At 41.5% G+C, this 8,346-nt stretch overlaps 1 protein-coding gene across 2 annotated transcripts in view; it reads right to left on the bottom strand.

The window, feature by feature from the left end:
- ASB3 (ankyrin repeat and SOCS box containing 3) overlaps nucleotides 1-8,329 on the bottom strand; it is a 123,110-nt gene extending 114,781 nt beyond the window's left edge. The window contains exon 1 of one of the 2 annotated variants that reach the window (XM_027555268.1): nucleotides 8,122-8,329. The gene's annotated coding sequence lies outside the window, so the exon portion shown is untranslated. Of the gene's footprint in view, nucleotides 1-8,032; nucleotides 8,094-8,121 lie in introns of those variants that run through there. The other variant, XM_027555269.1, reaches the window with a different exon arrangement.
- Nucleotides 8,330-8,346: the final 17 nt, after the last annotated feature.

The raw sequence follows: 8,346 nt of genomic DNA on the forward strand, positions 1-8,346 counted from the left end.
CCATCTGTATATTTGCTGGCATTCTGTCACCAGTATACATGCTGCATTTTAATCAAAAATGTCCAAAGGCCAAAGCTTTTCTCATCATTTATTTTTCCCAAAATGTGTATCCCAGTCCTCTGAAGTCTTCTTATTACCACAGAGTAAATTATATATAAAGGAGAAATTGGGAAGGAAAAAAGATCAGTATTGGAAATTAACAGAAAAGGGCAATCACTGTCTCACAGTCTCTGGAGTAATTACTGATAAACAACCTCAGACTGCATGCCAGCTGTTAAAGTTGAGCAAATGTCTTTATTTTTATCGATTTTTCCCTTTATATTTCTAAATGAGAAACAATATAGAGATCTGGGATAACTTTTAACTCAAAGCCCATCTGGTTAGTTCTCATTTCTTTCTCATAAAAATTTCAATTTAAAAAAAAATTTACAATTTTATTCAGCCATATTTTATAATATGGCAGAGATAAAGAATTTTATACCTGTGTGTGAATTATATTAGAACATACTAACCTCTCTTGTGATTCAGTTTCCTCATCAGTAAAATGAGAAAACAATAAAATCTAACTTTGGGGGTTATTATGAGGAATAAGTCAATTATAAATTTATATCTATAAAGTGCTTAAAATAGTGCCTGGGCAGAACATCTATTAAATTAATAAAATACATAGTAAATATGAATCTTCTTAATAGTTCTTACATCTTACATTTGTTATTTCTCCATTTTAAAGGTAAGAAAACTGAGCTCTAAAGAGGTTAAGTAATGTACCCACGGTCACACATGCAGTAGGTAGGATCAGAATTTCACTGGCCTAACTCCTGAGCCCCTGCTCCTAATCACTTCACTTAATTCGGTTGTATAGAGTTCGCATATAATTATTCAGCCATGCCTTATTATTAGAAAATAAGATATGCAAAGGTAATTTCTGTCATTACAGCTAATGCCACAATGAATTACCTTTATACATACATCCTTATGTGTCAGGATTTTTGCTTCTAAATGAGAGAGTCCAAAAAAATAAAATCACTAGGCCAAAAGGTTTGCACATTTTTAATTTTAAAAATTACTAATTTTAAAAGGTTTATTATAGCAGGTCTATCTTTCCTTTTACAGCACCTAGATTTCCTATCTTACTAAAAAACATCATCCCTACTTCAATTATACAAATATTCTCCTAATTGCTTCATATGAATATGTATCTTTAACGCGTTTACAATTTACTTTTTTACTTTTTAGGCTGTGCAGCACAGCTTGTGGGATCTTAATTCCCCAACCAAGGATGGAACCCAGGCCTTCGGGAGTGACACTGAGTCCTAACCGCTACACTGCCAAGGAATTCCCATTGCACTTCCAAGGAATTCCCACAATTTACTTTTTACATATTTTATGATGAGGGGATCTGGTTGGTTTTCCTATAGGTGAATTACACCCAGCAGAATCTATTAAAACATCCTTTTCCCACAAACATGAAATGACCCCCTTGTCACATATTAAAACAGAGACTATTTAATTGGTTTCCACACTTCATTCACCCCATCTCTCACTAAAAGTAATCACCCCCTCTTTTGAATGTCTGCAATATTTTATCTCTATAGCACCTGGATGGAGGAGGCTAATGGGCTACAGTCCACGGGGTCACAAGAGTCAGACACGACTTAGCAGCTGAACAACAGCGTTTTTATAACACCCTTTGAACTGAGGACAGTGCCTCCAAACCATATTTATTAGATAAATAACTGCACAACTTTCTTGCTCTCTCCCCAGATCTATAATTCTGCGGCTAACTGAAAATTGCCATATTAAGACTAATTCCCTTGCAGGCAGAAAAAGGTAGCTTTGTCGGATTAAGGGGCATTATCCTGGAATCCATGAAGCAGAAAGTTAAACAAAATTTAAGACTGTGTTTTGTGTACCATACTTATATGAAAAAAGTCAAGACTATCAAACGAAGCAATATTGACTATTTTTTCAGAATAATTTCTAGGCAATGATGGGGTTAATACAGATTCAGGACAATCTTCTACATATTTATATTCAAAATCCTCTATGGTAACTGATATGCATAATAATGACATCAATATAAGGTAAGATTAAGTGTCTTATGGAATCATCAAAGATATAATGCAAACAGGACACTTGCCTTATAGGCAAAATAGGTATTCACTACAGTTGTAAAATTTTTAGAGTGCTAGAAAGGTCCCCTGCTTGACACTAAATATCTTCTCACTCAGTGAGCTACTGCCTAAAGCCTTACCATTAATATTCAAGCTTTTCATTTTAAAGTCTAAACCAGAAATACATTCTCAACCATGGGCCATCTTGCCTGCCAAGGGACATCTGGCAACGTCTGCAGACATTTTTGATTGTCACAACTTGGCTGGCAAACGGGGAGGGGAGTAAGGCTGCTACCACCATCTAGTGGACAGAAGCCAGGGACACTACTAAACATCAAAGGATACGCAAGACAGCCCCGCACAACAAAGGGTTACCCGGCCCAAAATGTCAACAGCACCAAGGCTTTCAGAAACTGGCATACACTCTGCTGAAATGCAAAAGCATAATGTTTTTAACTTAATGTACAGATAAACAAGCCCTCCACTTCAGTCCAATCAAGCCTTTTTTCCCCTCTACTCCTCCACCATGCTGCCAAATACACTGCTTACTTACTTCTCCTCATCATCTACAACTCCTCAAAGCATTTACTTAACTGGTACAGCTTTCTCTTGACTTCTTTGATATCGCAGTTTTCTGACTTTCTTTCTTTACAGGGCATGCCTCCCCAGTCCATTTTGTTAATTCTTCAATGCTGTTCAGTATCTAATGTTGCAATGACTCCTCTTCCTTTTGTTATCCTCATTTTTTCCCTCAAGGATTGCAACCAGCACTATGGCTTTAAATATACCTACGTGCATATAGGGCTCCCCAGGTGACGCTAGAGGTAAAGAACCCTCTTGCCAATGCAGGAGACAAAAGAGACGCATGTTCAATCCCTGGGTCAGGCAGGAAAAAGGAATGGCAACCCACTCCAGTATTCTTGCCTGGGAAATTCCAAGGACAGAGGAGGCTGGTGGACTACAGTCCATACAGTCACAAAGAGTTAGACACGACTGAAGCAACTTAGCACACAGGCACATGCAAATAACATCAAAATTTATAACTCCAGCTCTGACCTCCCCACCTGTGCCTCAGGTTTAATCAACATGTTAGCTCTACTTGGATGTCTAACTGATGACATCTAAAACTTAACATGTCCAGTAAATCAATTATACTCCAATTAAAATTAATTTTAAAAAGTAATAAGACTTGACATATCCAAAATAGAACCATTGATTCCAAAATTATTATTATTGTAAGCAAACCACATATATAAAATGTTAATAACTGGAGAATCTAGGCTTGATTCTTTTTTTTTTTTTTTTGCAGAACAACAATAATTTAATTACAACTCAAAATTTTTCCACTACATTTTTTCACCTTAAGTCACAAACTTAACACACATTGTTTAATTTGAACACTTAAGGAAAACAGACACTGAGGGAAAACAGTTTTATAATCCGTTAAAGTGGAACAGACATTTCATATGTAGTGGTACTTCCTCAGTGAATGCTCAGTCTTTCATTTGTTCTTTTTTTTTTAATTTTATTTTATTTTTAAACTTTACAATATTGTATTAGTTTTGCCAAATATCGAAATGAATCCGCCACAGGTATACCTGTGTTCCCCATCCTGAACCCTCCTCCCTCCTCCCTAGGCTTGATTCTTACAAATAAATTTTATGTAAGTCTGAAATCACTTCAAAATAAAAAGTAAAACAAACAGAACACATGATTCCCATCAGCCCACATTATTTTCTTCCCTGTTTCAGTAAACTTCACCACCCGTTCCTCATAAAACATAGTTGTTTAGTCGCTCAGTCAAATCTGACCCTTTGCAGCCCCGTGGACTGCAGCACACCAGGCTTCCCTGTCCTTCACTATCTCCCAGTTTGCTCAAACTCCTGCCCATTGAGTCAGTGGTGCCATCCAACCATCTTGTCCTCTGTCATCTCCTTCTCCTCCTGCCCTCTATCTTTCCCAGCATCAGGGTCTTTTCCAATGAGTTGGCTCTTCACAATAGATGGCCAAAGTATTGGCACTTCAGCTTTAGCATCAGTCCTTCCAATGAATATTCAGGGTTGATTTAGGATTGACTGGTTTGATCTCCTTGCAGTCCAAGGGACCCTCAAGAGTCTGCTCCAGCACCACAGTTCAAAAGCGTCAATTCTTCGGCACTCAGCCTTCTCTATGGTCCAACTCTCACATCCGTACATGACTACTAGAAAAACTATAGCTTTGACTATATGGACCTTTGTCAGCAAAGCATCATTAATTCATCTCTGTAAGAACATGCCACATCTAATCCACCAGGAAATTCAAGATATTCTACTCAAAAAATACATTCCAAAGTAGACTATTGCTCCCCATTTCCACAGCTTCCTAACTGGTCTCCCTGTCGCCACACTTAGCCCCTACATTAGCTTCCTAGCACTGTCATACAAACTACCACAAACCTGGTAGCTTAAAACAACAGAAAGGTACTGCTTCACAGTTCTAGAAGTTAGAAGTCTGAAATCGAGGTGTCAGCAGAGCCAAAATCTCCCTGAAACTTCTAGGAGAGGATTTGTCCCTATCTCTTCCTAACTACTGGTCGCTGCTGCTGCCGCTAAGTCGCTTCAGTCGTGTCCGACTCTGTGTGACCCCATACACTGCAGCCCACCAGGCTCCCCCATCCCTGGGATTCTCCAGGCAAGAACAGTGGAGTGGGTTGCCATTTTCTTCTCCAATGCATGAAAGTGAAAAGTGAAAGTGAAGTCGCTCAGTCGTCTCCGACTCCCAGCGACCCCATGGACTGCAGCCTACCAGGCTCCTCCATCCATGGGATTTTCCAGGCAAGAGTACTGGAATGGGGTGCCATTGCCTTCTCCTAACTACTGGTGGTCGCTGGCAAATTCTAGTTGGTTTGTAGACACATCACTCCAATCTCTGCCTCCATCCTCTCTGTGTCCAAATTTCCTTTTTCTTATAAAGACATTAGACATTGTATTGGGGCCCACTTTCACTCATTATGACCTTAACTTTACATCTGCAAAGATCCGATTTCCAAGTAAGTTCACACTTGCAGGTTCCAGGGGTTAAGACTTCAGCATATCCTTTTGTGGAACACAATTCAGCCAACAACATCCCCTACAGTCCATTTTCCACACAGCAACCATAATGATCTTCATGAATGTACATCAGACCACATTGCTCTCCTACTTACAGATCTGTGCCCAGCTGGCCTCTTCCAGCCTCTCAAACTTCATCTACAAAGTGCCCTCTTACACTCCATCAACACCAGCCTTCTTTCAATCCCTCCAACACAAGCTTTTCCTGCTAGAAACTACTGTGTGGCTTCCTCCTCATTTCAAATCATAATTCAGCTGTCACTTCCTCACACAAGTCTGACCATCTACCTCAGTAGCATATTTCAGAGTCATTTTCTTTTACATAACCCTAGTTTCTAAGCAGCAATGACCTTGACCAGAAATTATCTTGAGTGTTTTGCTGTTGTTGGAGCTTCCATTACTACAGTCCCAGAGACTAAATCTGGGTAGACAAATACTTTTCATTTCTATTTAGTCAAATACATCTTTTTTCCTCCATGATTTCAGGGTTTCCTCTCTTACAGATCAGGCTTCCCTAGTGGCTTAGTTTGTAAAGAACCTGTCTGCAATACAGAAGACCTGGCTTCAATCCCTAGGACAGGAAAATCCCCTGGAGGAGAAAATGGCAACCCACTCCAGTATTCTTGCCTGGGAAATCCCATGGACAGAAGACAGAGGACAGAGGAGCCTGGCAGGCTACAATCCATGGGGTCGCAAGAGTCGGACACGACTCAGTGACTAAACCACCACCAACGTAACAAGATCACTAAATTATTCCTCTAAATTTTTTCCTATTTTCTTTTTTTATGTGTGTGACAACTGACTAAATTTTTATTAAGGAAGGAGACCCATGATACAATCTTAATACCTATTGTTTTCTTTTTGTTATTCATTTAAGTATCTAATCCATTTGTAATTAATCTTGAACTGAATTAATTGGAACTGTCACCATTGCTCTAAGACAGCATTAATCTCCTCTGACTCCACTCTGCCCTATACTCTGACTACACTGAAAAGCCCTAAGGGACCACCTAGAAGGATGGTCCTGCCTGATAAACTCCTATAAATCCTTAAAACCCCAATCGTAATGTCACTTCTCCTGGCAAGACTTTCTTACCCAATTTCTGTCCTTCCTTATATCTAACATCTACTCTATTATATAATTTAACATCCCTCTACTCTATAATCTATAGTTTATTGCTGTTTTAATCGTTCAGTCGTGTCTGACTCTTTGAGACCCCATGGACTGTAGGCCACCAGGCTCCTCCACCCATGGGATTTCCCAGGCAAGAATACTAGAGTGGATTGCCATCTCCTTCTCCGTTGGATCTTCCCCACCCAGGGGTGGAACCCTCATCTCCTGCATTGGCAGGAGGGTTCTTTACCACTGAGCCACCAGGGAAGCCCATAATCTATAGTACCTGGCTCATAATAAAGTCAGAGAAGGCAATGGCAACCCACTCCAGTACTCTTGCCTGGAAAATCTCATGGATGGAGGAGCCTGGTAGGCTGCAGTCCATGGGGGCACTAAGAGTCTGACACGACCGAGCGACTTCATTTTCACTTTTCACTTTCATGCATTGGAGAAGGAAATGGCAACCCACTCCAGTGTTCTTGCCTAGAAAATCCCAGGGACAGAAGAGCCTGGTGGGCTGCCGTTTATGGAGTCACAGAGTCGGACAGGATTGAAGCGACTTAGCAGCAGCAGCAGCATAAAAAAGTACTTAAACGAGTGCACAGAAGGAATGTGATGTGTTAACTATTTTATCATTACCATAATAGGCTACCATTATTTGTCTGTGTAATTTGCCTTGCTATACCATGAGACAGAGGACAGAGATTCATTTATTTGCCATTTACCAAGCCCACTGTTCACATACACACTAAACATCAATAGGTAAATCAATGAACAGCATCTCAATTCTAGAAAAAATTAATTTTCTTTTATGCCGTGGATTCCTTATGTTAAAAAAGAAACAGGAAACTTTCACAACAAAAAATAGAAAAAGGATGTTCTTCCTGCTTTTTGACTTGGAGCAAATTGCAGGGGCAGAGAGAACACACGACGGACGACAGTCTTTAGCAAATCTAGCACGAAGGTCTACCTCTTCTCACCTCCAGAAAGACAACGAGAAATGCTCTATATTTGACGCTGTATGACCCATTATCAGTTCAGTTCAATCGCTCAATCGTGTCCGACTATTTGCGACCCCATGGACCGCAGCACGCCAGGCCTCCCGGTCCATCAACAACTCCCGGAGTTTACCCAAACGCATTATATTAGAGATTAAAACAATGGCATTTCTTTTAATGACGGGGAGAATGCAAAACTTTGTGTGTTATTTTGAATACGGTGAGAGGTGTCTAAATCTTATGTGAATTCATAACCTTAGGGTCACATGGCCTTGAACTTTAAAGAAACGTATCGGCTTCCTACATAAAACAGCGACACAGCACTTCAACTCTGGGATGAAGGGAGAGCCCCACGTCGGGTAAAAACGCAGGGAAAATCTAGCTGCTCTCCCCAAGAGGAGAGTCTGCATCTGGGCCACCCTCGAAGAAGCGTAGAATTCTTATACGGAAGGACGACCGGTGTTCTCGGCTTAGTATCCCCGAACCCACAGCTGCAGAAACTTAGCCATCTACTCTCTGTTAGTCAGGAGCAGAAAGTACTCAGGTGACCACGACCCACAGTAAAAGGCGGAGAAAAACTTCCAGCGGGAAAAATAAAAGTGAACAGACGCTACGTGCGGAGAAAAGGGAAAACAGGAGCAGCGAGAGGGAAGAGTAGTCAGAAACACCACCACTTCTCACTTCTCTTCGCCACCTCGAATTTTCTCATCTGAATACCTGCACCAGCCCCGCTCGCCGGTGGCTGCTCCATGAGGGCCAAGCCGCCGCCCACTCTGTGCTGAGAGCCGCCCGCCTCCCGGACTCACCAGCTCTCCGTGCTGCTACTTCGCCGCCGCGGAAACGGCTGGCCCAAGGCCCAGTCTTTGGGCGTCCGCTCCTGGCAAGCAGTCACTGCGTTCGCTCTCCGCCGCCAGACTGCGGTTGTGGTCAACAAGAGAAGCGCTACCGCCGTCCCGGCTTCCGTAGGCAGACGGTTCGGCGGCCCCGGATGTTGATACACCACCTGCCCCGGAAACGGTGGTGGGAAGCCC

The sequence above is a fragment of the Bos indicus x Bos taurus genome, chromosome 11, assembly GCF_003369695.1.
Source record: "Bos indicus x Bos taurus breed Angus x Brahman F1 hybrid chromosome 11, Bos_hybrid_MaternalHap_v2.0, whole genome shotgun sequence".
NCBI classification, from domain to species: Eukaryota; Metazoa; Chordata; class Mammalia; order Artiodactyla; family Bovidae; genus Bos; species Bos indicus x Bos taurus.